The sequence below is a fragment of the Prunus persica genome, chromosome G5 (assembly GCF_000346465.2).
Source record: "Prunus persica cultivar Lovell chromosome G5, Prunus_persica_NCBIv2, whole genome shotgun sequence".
NCBI classification, from domain to species: domain Eukaryota; kingdom Viridiplantae; phylum Streptophyta; class Magnoliopsida; order Rosales; family Rosaceae; genus Prunus; species Prunus persica.
Window position 1 is genome coordinate 2,027,943 of NC_034013.1, and position 12,753 is coordinate 2,040,695.

Genomic DNA, 12,753 nt, shown 5'->3' on the forward strand with positions numbered 1-12,753 from the left:
AGCCCAGTGGCTTGTTCCACATGCGCCCAGCCCAACTTACATATCTAGCTAGTTGCACAAGCCCGGCCAACGAAGAAACTATCTTCCAATTTCCAATTGTAATTATTTATTTATTATGGACTCGTGTGGTCTTCTCCTTTATATATGAGAATATATAATTAGGGTAAATTCCAATTTGGTATCCTGTGGTCTCACTCGTAAGGCCTCTCTAGCTATAGGGTTAAATGCTAAAAATTTAGCTTTCTAAAATATTAATGTTTTAAAGAATAGTGCATGGTTAAATTTTTCCATCTCCAGCCATGCATGGCTATATTTTAGGGTCCTTCATATTTTATTATTTTGAAAAAAACTATGGTACAATACTATACATTCCACAACTATATATTGTTTAACTTAATTAAACTACTATTTTTCGGGCTATGATTTTCGAGTAACACGTGTCGGTCCGTGAACAACTATCCAGATTTCAGATTAGATTTTTGTTGACGTGGCACCTCTTATCTTTATCTTCAAATGTCAATAAATGGAGTGTTTTCGATTCAATATCTCACAACTTCATCTCATTCCTTTGTAATTCCTATATTCTTCTACACTTTTTCAACCAATTCTACAATGGATTCCAACTTGGATTCTGAATGGGAGGAGCGCAGACGCCAAATGATTGAAGAAGATGATGCTCGAATGCGCACAAATACACAACGTGCGGCTACTGCAGCAACATTATGGACTCATGAGCAAATACAACAACAAGCCCCGTGGGGTGGCTTCATTGTTGGTCACAGTAACAAACTTAGGGGACGAGCTCTTGGGCATAAAAAATTGATGATGGACTACTTTGTCCAAAATCACGTCTACACTCCTAAGGACTTCAGACTTCGATTCCAGATGAGGCTTCATGTCTTCCTTGGTTTGGTAAATGATATCTCAAATGTCAACCCCTACTTCAGACATACAACTGATGCCACAGGTAATCTCAGTTTCTCACCCCACCAAAAGCTTACAAGTGCACTCCAAATGTTGGCATATGCAAGCTCAACAAATCAAATCGATGAATCCATGAGGATATCTGAGTCAACACCATTGAGAACCTCAGGGAATTTTGTCGTGCAACTGTTCACACATACAAGGATGAGTACCTCCGACAACCACCACATGAGGACCTAAATATGTCTTTCTTCTTCAGCCATCTGTCTTTCTTCCTAAACCCATAAGTACAGTACAGTTGAAAGGACCCGCCCCGAATTTTCTCAAAATCCGAGACGAACCCTTTGGAATTCCTGACATCACCCCGATGTCAGGCCCACTCACTAAAAACCGAGACTTCCTGCCGAAATTTCGGCAGAGTCTCCCCTATAATTTGGACATTTCCCCAAAATTTCAACCTGCATAAAAAACACATTTAATATTCCCAACTGGCAGCATGCACAATATAATTTCATGCAAATTCTCATATATGGCCTTCGGCCTTCCAAAATTCTCAAACAACTACCAAACAATTCAAATCCCAATTATGATTAATATTTAGTCTGCGGCTGCACCTAATAACCTTAGGCTGCCTACATACCCTCCTTGAGGGATCAAGCCACACGTAGTTTTTCCCTAAACCCAGTTCCACACTTGGGCGATACCTTATTTCATTTTTCTGTATTTCACATATTCTCCCCATACGCCGGTACAACCAACGCCACGTATGGGGCCTGTCAACACGCCGGATAACCTACGCCACGTGCGACCATGCCATACTATCATATCACATAACTCCCCATATGCCGGTACAACCAACGCCACGTATGGGGCCTGTCTCAACGCCGGATAACCTACGCCACGTGAGACCTGCACATCATATCACATAACTCCCCATACGACGGTACAACCAACGCCACGTATGGGGCCTGTCTCAACGCCGGATAACCTACGCCACGTGAGACCTGCACATCATATCACATAACTCCCCATACGCCGGTACAACCAACGCCACGTATGGGGCCTGTCCCAACGCCGGATAACCTACGCCACGCGGGACCTCAACATCATATCACAAATCTCCCCATACGCCGATACAACCAACGCCACGTATGGGGTCTGTCAACACGCCGGATAACCTACGCCACGTGCGACCTCAACACAATATCATATAGCTCCCCATACGTCGGTACAACCAACGCCACGTATGGGGCCTGTCTCAACGCCGGATAACCTACGCCACGTGAGACCTGATCATCATATTGCACATCTCCCCATACGCCGGTACAACTGATAGATTCATATTTTGCATGTATAATCTATCTTTATTTGCATTGTTTTCATGTGAAATTGGTTAGTTTAATGCGTTTGGTGAAGATTTTGTAGGAAATCATACCTAGCAAGGCTTTGGAGCAAATTGTGGGTATCGGCTGGACCCTTGAGAATACTTTCCTATTTTCCCTTTAAAACCCCAAAGCAAATTCCCTCTTTGACTAAGCCGCATGTTACTTCCTTTTGAGAATATGTCTTAGTTTTTCTAATATTCATATTTTTCTTTTCGTTCCTAAATAAATATTATCTTCCTTATTTTTGGAGGAGTCCCTTGGCCTATAAATACAAAGCGTTAACCTAATAGCCAGGGCATCTTTTTCCACCATCGTCTTCTCTACCATATTTTTCCACCAACTTTCATTCAACCAGAGAAATATCAGAGGAAGCCAAGAATTTGCTGCTGCATTATTTGAGGAGCTTTTGAAGGTGTTCCTGTGAAGATTCTGAAGATCAAGTCCATCGGCCAAATTGGTTTTATGACAATAATTCTCTTGTTTATATTTTCTTCTGTCGTGAACTAATTTCCCTTGCTAGGGCTACGATGTAGCCTAACCTTGAATACTTAATTTCTATCGTTATATTAATTTCTGATTATTATCTCATGTTGAGTATTTGTTACTGTTCTTAATGATTTAAATATCTAGCTAGTATTTAATTGATGATCCAAGCGGAGACCGAGAGGAGATGTTTGGTGTTTGCTTCTTGTAACAAATACCATGACTTGAATGAGTGCCCGAGAGGGACTAACATGACTCATGCAGTTTTCTTGTAGGTTCTCATAGAACTTAATGGGTTCTTGGTTTTCTAAATCCGTTGCTCGAGAGAGAATGGGTTGTTAATTGAGAATACTTTTGGTTGAGCCCGAGAGGGGATATCGAATGAATTAGGAGAAACCAACTGTCAACATGGATAGTAATTAGGGTTAATTGGCTATAAGAATTAAGTAGAATTGGTTATGGTGAAGTCGGATGCTCTAGTGTCTCATCATCTTAATTTTCTATTGTTAATTAAATTGTTATTTTTCATAATTATTTTAGTTTTCTTAAAATTAATCAATCTTCTTAATCAACTGTTCAAATAAACTTATGCATTAATCATAAATTGGTAGTTAATAGGAAATTACGGTCTTCGTGGGAACGACACTCTACTTATTTCTATATTACTTGTATGGATTGTGCGCTTGCAATAATTTCACAACAAGTTTTTGGCGCCGCTGCCGGGGACTGTTTTATTTTCTATTAATATCAATATAGTTTAATTCTGAGTTTAATTTGAATTTCCTTTTTTGTTTTTTGTTTTTTGTTTTTTTTGTTTCAGGTACTTTGATCCGTGTATGCACCGTTCTCGTACCCTAGAACTCATACCACGTGACCCAGAAATCGAACGTACGTTTCATAAGCGGAACAAAGCAAACAAAAAGCACACTTTGGTGGAACCACCATCCACACCTATGGCAGAGGAAGCAGAAAGAGCAGTGGGGGAATTTGGGCCCCCAGTGGCAACTCCCTCAGCGATCCGACGTCCTGCTATTGCAGCCAACAATTTTGAGATCAAACCAGCCATGATCACTATGCTGCAGAATTCATCCGTATTTTGTGGTCTATCGAATGAAGATCCCAACATCCATCTTGCAATATTTTTGGAGATTTGTGATACTTCCAAGTTCAATGGGGTAACTGACGACGCGATCCGTTTAAGGCTATTCCCCTTCTCCTTGAAGGATAAAGCCAAGCTTTGGTTACTGTCACAGCCACAAGACTCCATCCGTACTTGGGATGATTTATCTAAGAAATTCCTTGCTAAATTTTTCCCACCAGCAAAAACTGCAAAATTTCGACAAGATATTATGTCATTCGCTCAATATGATAAGGAACCTCTATATGAAGCCTGGGAACGATTCAAAGATTTATTGCGCAAGTGTCCTCACCATGAGCTACCAACCTGGATTCAAGTTCAGACTTTCTACAATGGGTTGAGTCAAACAAGCAGGACACTAGTTGATGCAGCTGCTGGAGGGGCTTTAATGACAAAAACGGCTACCGAAGCATTTGAATTATTGGAGACCATGGCATCCAACAACTACCAATGGCCGAGTGAGAGAATGAATTTGAAACCAGCTGGGGTCTTGGAAGTCGATGCTATGGCTTTGCTAACAGCACAAATTTCTAACCTTACTAAAAAAGTTGATTCTTTAAGTGTTAATGCTATAAACACTAGTACTAATTTTGGTTGTGAACTTTGTGCAGGCCCTCATCCAAGTTCAGAGTGTACCAAAGGGAACCCATTTGCGTCCGCTGAGCAAGTCAATCAGGTTGGAGAATTTAATCGACAAAGGAATAATCCTTATTCCAATACATACAACCCCGGTTGGCGAAACCATCCAAATTTTTCATGGAGCAACACTCAGAATGTGCAGAGACCACCACCTGGTTTTCCGGCTCAAGAGAAGAAAATAAATTTGGAAGATGCGCTTACTCAGTTGACTATATCTACCACCCAATTCATGACTGAAACAAAAACCCAATTTCAGAATCAGCAAGCTTCTATTTAGAATTTGGAAGTGCAAGTTGGCCAATTAGCTAATGTTATAAGTGGAAGAAACCAAGGAGTATTTCCAAGCCAACCTGAAGTTAACCCGAAAAATCAAGAACAAGCAAAAGCAATCACTCTTCGTAAAGGGAAGCAAGTAAATACAGCAGTCGACTTGGAACAAGAAGCATTAGAGAAAGAAAAAGAAGCTAAGAAGTCTGCAGCGAAAATGGGGCATGCATCTTCACCACCAATCACCACCACAGAAAAATCCCAAGAAGAAGAAAATTCTATACCAATTCCTTCTCCTCAACTGAAGCCATATGTCCCACAAATCCCTTTTCCGCAGAGGTTGAGAAAAAATAAAGTTGATGGGCAGTTTGCAAAATTCTTGGAGATGTTCAGAAAGTTACAGATCAACATTCCTTTTGCTGAAGCTTTGGAACAAATGCCAAGTTATGCAAAATTCATGAAAGACATTCTCTCCAAGAAGAGGAAATTTGGAGAGCACGAGAAAATCCAACTGACAGAAGAGTGCAGCGCCATCCTACAACGGAAGCTTCCACCAAAACAAAAAGATAGAGGGAGTTTTAAAATTCCATGCACTATTGGAAATAATTTCTTTGAAAGAGCTTTATGTGATTTGGGTTCTAGCATTAACTTACTACCTTTATCTGTTGCTAAAAAGATTGGTATTGGTGAAATTAAACCCACTACTGTTTCTTTGCAGATGGCGGACAGGTCAATCACATACCCAGATGGAATTATAGAAGATGTTCTAGTAAAGGTTGATACACTCATATTTCCGGCGGATTTTCTGGTTTTGGATATGGAAGAAGATTCTGACACGCAGCTAATTTTGGGCCGCCCATTCTTGATTACTTCACGCACTCTGATTGACGTAGAAGAAGGGTTACTAACTTTGAGAGTTGGGAATGAAAAAGCAACATTCAAAGTTTTTGAAGCAATTAAATTTCCAAGAGAAGCGGAGGATTGTTTTCACATGGAATTAATTGATGAAATTGCTTCAGACACATTTAAAAAGGAGAATCCGAGCCATCCATTGGAATCTACATTGGTCCATGCTGCTACCTCCCAAGATGACAACCCCATGGTTGCTGAATATGCCTTATATTTGGATGCATCACAACCATACCATCCAAGGCAAAGGAATCAGTTCGAACCGCTAGGAGCAGCACCTCCTAAGGCTGCCCCTTCTGTGATTGCTGCACCCACACTTACTCTGAAGCCATTGCCAACACATTTGAGGTATGCTTATTTGGAAAATTCTGAAACTTTACCAGTTATAATTGCTGCCAATTTGAGTGAAACTGAAGAAGAAAAAGTATTACGGGTTTTGAGAAAATATAAAATTGCAATTGGGTGGACAATCGCTGACATCAAGGGTATTAGCCCTTCTATGTGTATGCATCGAATACTAATGGAAGAGGAGCATAAGCCATCCGTGGAGCATCAACGTCGATTGAATCCCAACATGAAGGAAGTGGTTCGTGCAGAGGTATTAAAATTGCTTGATGCAGGTATTATTTACCCTATATCTGACAGCAGTTGGGTGAGTCCTACACAGGTTGTGCCAAAGAAAGGAGGGATGATTGTAGTAAAAAAATGAAAATAATGAGTTAGTTCCAACAAGAACTGTTATAGGATGGAGAGTCTGCATAGATTACAGGAAATTGAATTCTGCAACCAGAAAAGATCACTTCCCGCTGCCTTTTATTGATCAGATGCTAGAAAGACTTGCTGGGCATGCCTATTACTGTTTCCTAGACGGATACTCAGGATATAATCAAATTCCTATCGCGCCTGAAGACCAAGATAAAACGACCTTCACATGTCCATTTGGAACTTTTGCCTATCGCCGTATGCCTTTTGGGTTATGTAATGCTCCTGCCACTTTTCAACGTTGCATGATGAGCATTTTCTCGGACATGGTGGAGCGATTTATTGAGTTGAAATCAAGGATGATCGTGACGGTACAACTTTCAAAGTTAATGGCCATCGACTCAAACCTTATGTGGCAGCTGCATTTCTTGAGGAGGAAACCACTGTCCTCCTCGATGACCCCAAGTAAACGCATCCTAAGGTCGGGCTATTGACTCTAAACTAAGCGCTTGTTGGGAGGCAACCCAACTAAGTACCTTCATTCCTTATCTTTTTAATTTTTATTTGTGTGTTTCCCTCATTCATTTCTTTTACTATTCTTTGTCCTTGCTTTTATTTCCTTTTTAAAACATTGAGGACAATGTTTCGTTTAGGTTTGAGGTGGGTAACATTCGTTTTTAATTTTAACATTTTTTTTTTAGTCGAGTCATGCAAAACATTGGTGTTTATGTTTCGGTAATACTGTTTTAATCTGTGATAGAATTGAAGATTTGGCCCATGCTGCCTTCTTCAGTTTTTTGTGCTGAATCCAGCCATATAAGGCTCGTAATTTTCTGACTTTTCGTTTGGAAGTTATAGCTGTTTTTCTGAACAAGGGTCTGGAACTGGAATATTTCTGCGATTATGTACTGTGATCTGTATTTAACGTCAGTTTTCATGAAGTTCTAATCTGTTTTTCTGGTATTTGTCACAATTGTTGAAAACTGATCTGAGGTCGAAATTGAAAAGAAGCAGTTTTTCTGATGAAATGTAAATTCTAGTTAAAGCTATTACTTTTTCTTGCTAATAGAGATGCATATGCCATGTTTTGATCATGAATGCTTTACTAACGTGTTGCCATGAAGGGTTATTGCATTATAATCTTTGCACTTCACAATACCACATTCGTAATGTTTTGGTGGACAAGGTTGCTATGCTCGAATGACTATGGAATATTAGTGGAGACTGCATTTGTGAGATAATTGAGCCAAAAGCCATTCTTTGAGAGGGGTTTTATTGTTTCTACTCTTAAACACTCTTCAATTTTTATTTTATTTCTTAATTAGATTGCTCTCATTAGGTTTGTATTGGATACTAAAGAATTTTCTTATTTTTGTAGGTACGTCGCTTCCAAGTTGGATGGACCATAAGAGATGATGTTAGGCTATGCATGTTTTCACTCTCTAAAAGACTTTTCATCCTACCCTTTTGTGTGCATCATTAACTCCTTTGTAACCAAACACTTAGCCCTTCCTTCATCACCCATACTATCTTTTAACCTATATAACCCGTTTCTAAGCCATACCTTACAGCTTAGGATGTGCCAAAGTGATGAAAATAAGAAGGTTGAGCTCTACACCAAAGAATTGGCGTGTACCGAGGTGTTTGTGCAACATTGCAAGAAGAAAAAAAAAAGTATAAGAAAAGATAAGAAAAGAAAATATTTTGCAAATCCAAAGAATAAAAGTTCAAAATCACTCCAAATGGAGTAGAAAATATGCACAATCCCTGGACGCTGAGTGGTATAAAAAGTTCAAAAAGAGCTGGCCGTATATGTGATCGTGAATAATGCTTTGGTATGTCCTAAGTTTTTGTTATTCCTTTCCTTTCTTTCTTAACCCGAACCGAGCCTTTCATTACAACCAAAGTAAAAGACCTAACTGATCTTTTGGGAAATCTTTCTTGGAGGTGAGGTATGTACTCTAATTCTTAGTATTCGATTCTTTTCATGAGACATTATTTTCAAAAATTGCCATTCTTCAAGCTAAGCATATGTGTTAATATTTGATTTCCATTACATAACTTCATACACATATGTGACATTTGAGTGTAAGCCTAGGACTCTGAGAGAAAAATTATAGAGTGATATCCGGTGAGGATTAGAGTCAAGGCGAAATAATTCCATGGCGTTTGAGTGTGGCTGTCTTTAAGCTTTGATGTTATGAGTTTTGGTATTACACATTACACTATGATGCAATTTACTCAAGGTGGCATATCTTTAGTGATGCAAATGTGATTGGCATGCATTGGTTTTTATTAGCCTGTTTAAAGTGGTGTCTTTAGCTCTTTTGTTTTGTAGTAAAACGTTTGTGGGTATCGTGACTGGTAAACCCTCAGGAGACACAACTCCTCCGACTAGGGACACCTAGAGGTTTAACGGCTTGTGGCACATGCTAAGTGCCATCGAGTTTACCTGCGAAAGTGGTTCAGTTAGTTTTTGTTTTGTGTTTGTTTTAATTTCTAATTTTGCTCGAGGACTAGCAAAAGATAGGTTTGAGGTAGTTTGATAGATTCATATTTTGCATATATAATCTATCTTTATTTGCATTGTTTTCATGTGAAATTGGTTAGTTTAATGCGTTTGGTGAAGATTTTGTAGGAAATCATACCTAGCAAGGCTTTGGAGCAAATTGTGGGTATCGGCTGGACCCTTGAGAATACTTTCCTATTTTCCCTTTAAAGCCCCAAAGCAAATTCCCTCTTTGACTAAGCCGCATGTTACTTCCTTTTGAGAATAGGTCTTAGTTTTTCTAATATTCCTATTTTTCCTTTCCTTCCTAAATAAATATTATCTTCCTTATTTTTGGAGGAGTCCCTTGGCCTATAAATACAAAGCGTTAACCTAATAGCCAGGGCATCTTTTTCCACCATCGTCTTCTCTACCATATTTTTCCACCAACTTTCATTCAACCAGAGAAATATCAAAGGAAGCCAAGAATTTGCTGCTGCATTATTTGAGGAGTTTTTGAAGGTGTTCCTGTGAAGATTCTGAAGATCAAGTCCATCGGCAAAATTGGTTTTATGACAATAATTCTCTTGTTTATATTTTCTTCTGTCATGAACTAATTTCCCTTGCTAGGGCTACGATGTAGCCTAACCTTGAATACTTAATTTCTATCGTTATATTAATTTCTGATTATTATCTCATGTTGAGTATTTGTTACTGTTCTTAATGATTTAAATATCTAGCTAGTATTTAATTGATGATCCAAGCGGAGACCGAGATGAGATGTTTGGTGTTTGCTTCTTGTAACAAATACCATGACTTGAATGAGTGCCCGAGAGGGACTAACATGACTCATGCAGTTTTCTTGCAGGTTCTCATAGAACTTAATGGGTTCTTGGTTTTCTAAATCCGTTGCTCGAGAGAGAATGGGTTGTTAATTGAGAATACTTTTGGTTGAGCCCGAGAGGGGATATCGAATGAATTAGGAGAAACCAACTGTCAACATGGATAGTAATTAGGGTTAATTGGCTATAAGAATTAAGTAGAATTGGTTATGGTGAAGTCGGATGCTCTAGTGTCTCATCATCTTAATTTTCTATTGTTAATTAAATTGTTATTTTTCATAATTATTTTAGTTTTCTTAAAATTAATCAATCTTCTTAATCAACTGTTCAAATAAACTTATGCATTAATCATAAATTGGTAGTTAATAGGAAATTACAGTCTTCGTGGGAACGACACTCTACTTATTTCTATATTACTTGTATGGATTGTGCGCTTGCAATAATTTCACAACAACAACCAACGCCACGTATGGGGTCTGTCCCAACGCCGGATAACCTACGCCACGTGGGACCTAACTTTCACTTGGTGGTACTTGTAGAAATTCCAAAATCTGGGGAGGTACCTAAAGTAGTGCGTATAGCACTCCAAACTGACATTCTAGACTCTGTTGTACCCTTGTACAACCATATATAATTATAGTTATATAATTTAATTTTAATATTGTGTAACCCTCAACAATCATCTAGCACCCGATAATCCCCCCTAGAAAGGTGAGATTACTCCGGGAGACTCACGGTCAACCAAGGGTCAAACTACTCTAACCCTGGTCAACCGGACCTGCAAAATCCACGACCTCCAATTTCTGATCCGGAAGTCCCTATGGGTTCTACCAGGTATAGGACATTTGTCCTGCAAGTTTGGTTCAGATCGGACGGTCGGATTGCTCACGATCGCACGATCTGACGGTTAATATAAAATATCAATTTAAAATTATTATTCGAAACATCCAGGGCTCCGATTCACGATCCGTGAATTCCTACACGATCCTAGAAATACCTAGATTAACATATATTAAATTTGGGACCATCCGACGGTCCCAACCTATCGAACCCGGATAATGCATAATATGCGATTATCCGTTCGATAGTCAAACGACGTCCGAATTGAGATCCGCGAAATCCTACGCACTCGTGACAGCACGAGGATCTCAAAACTGCCCAGAGTCACTCCACCACCCTCGCCCACGCGCTGCCACACGCGCGGGCAGATCGGGTGTCCAAAGCGATTATGGTTCGTCAAAAAATCTCGGAACCAAGACTCCAAACTCCTATCCTAGGTAAAACACCTCATTTGGAGTCACTTTTGTTCTTGGACCTACCCCAAAAAGTGGCCGGAAATGCCCGATCACGGCGGCCGAAGTTCGGCCGATTTTCAATTTGAAAATCGAATTGCCTACGCTACAAATCGATCTAATCCTACCCAACAGGCAGCTAGAGCATGAAAAATAGGTGAGAAACCATACCTTGTTGGTCGGATTTGGTGGCCGGAGGAGGGAGATCGACGGCGGCGAAGATCGGACGACGCCGGCCGCTTCTCCTCCATTTTCCGGCGAAACCACGGCGGCTGGAGGCGGGAGACGGCTGGGGCTGGAAGAGGACGACGCCCCGGTCATTTTGGTACCGGCCCCGTCCACAGCCGTGGCCGGTGGCCGGAGTTGCGAGGAGAGAGAGAGGGAGAGCTGACGGGAGAGAGGGAGAGGTCGCGGGGGAGAGAGAGAGAGAGAGAGAGAGAGAGAGAGAGAGAGAGAGAGAGAAATCTGATTTTATAAAAAATCCCATTTCGAAATATTTACGGTTGTGCCACTGGGTTTCTTTTGACTATATCTCTCTCGTTACAACTCCAATTCGAGCCCACTACGTGTCTATGAACTCGTCTCAGTACGACCTATCCAAAAATATAAGTCGCGGTCCCAAACTCTCTCCAGTTAAAAATATGATTAAAATACCCTTAAATAATTAAATAATTAAATAAGGGTAAAATTTGGAAAAATTCGGGGTCGGGGTGTTACAACAGTGTTGATCACTTTAATATTACCAATATATACATTTAAAAGCTTCTAACACAATTGCATTAAAACCCGAAATTTAGAGATAATTAATATAAGATCTTCCTCTTCCATTATGCTTATGAAATTAGGATTCGGATTCTCTGTTTAGATTTTATCTGCGAGCATCTACTTGACTAATATAAAACTGCCACATCAATTATAATACAATTCAACGGTGAAAAGAGCTGCCACACCGCATATGGTAGTAAATCAAAAAATATATATACATGGATACATTTTTGCCAAACAGACAAAAAGCTCAGTTTTATTTTTGTCGGTCAAAATAATTAAAGTTTATTTTACTAACATATAGATCATGAGTGAGGGTTTAAAGTATCAATTACCATTTATCATTGGATTAATCCAATAACCTTTATTAAAAATTTAAAATGCTCATATATTCTCATTTTTATGTCCTTAAGTGAGCGGGAGTGTTCTTACAGTATATTCATATAAATGTGCATATAGATACTCCCTAACATTACTGGTGAGACCTCTCCATCATAAACGACACCGGATGTGATGATGTATTTTTCGTGAGCAATAAGAAGTTGCCGCTAAATAAAAAGAAGGATTTGGTTGCTTGCTTTGTCTCCACGACATCCTACTAGCCAATGCCATTCATCTGTGAATGCGATGAAGCGAATATATGGACAGTATAAAAAGCCAATTTGGCAACTATATATAATTGATACCAAACTCACGTGTCCTCATTTTTATGTGGATCATCGCCGTTACCTTGAATCCCACGCAACCTCACCGTACTTGCTGCCCAAGAAAATTCTAGAATACCAAAAAGGCCGTAACGTATATTGTAATCCACTTGGAGAGCTTAATTACAAAAAGACTCATCATGTCAACTGTCACACATTGTAATTGTATATAGAAAAAAAGAAGGGTAAAAGTGGAAGGATGTTTTTCTGTTTCT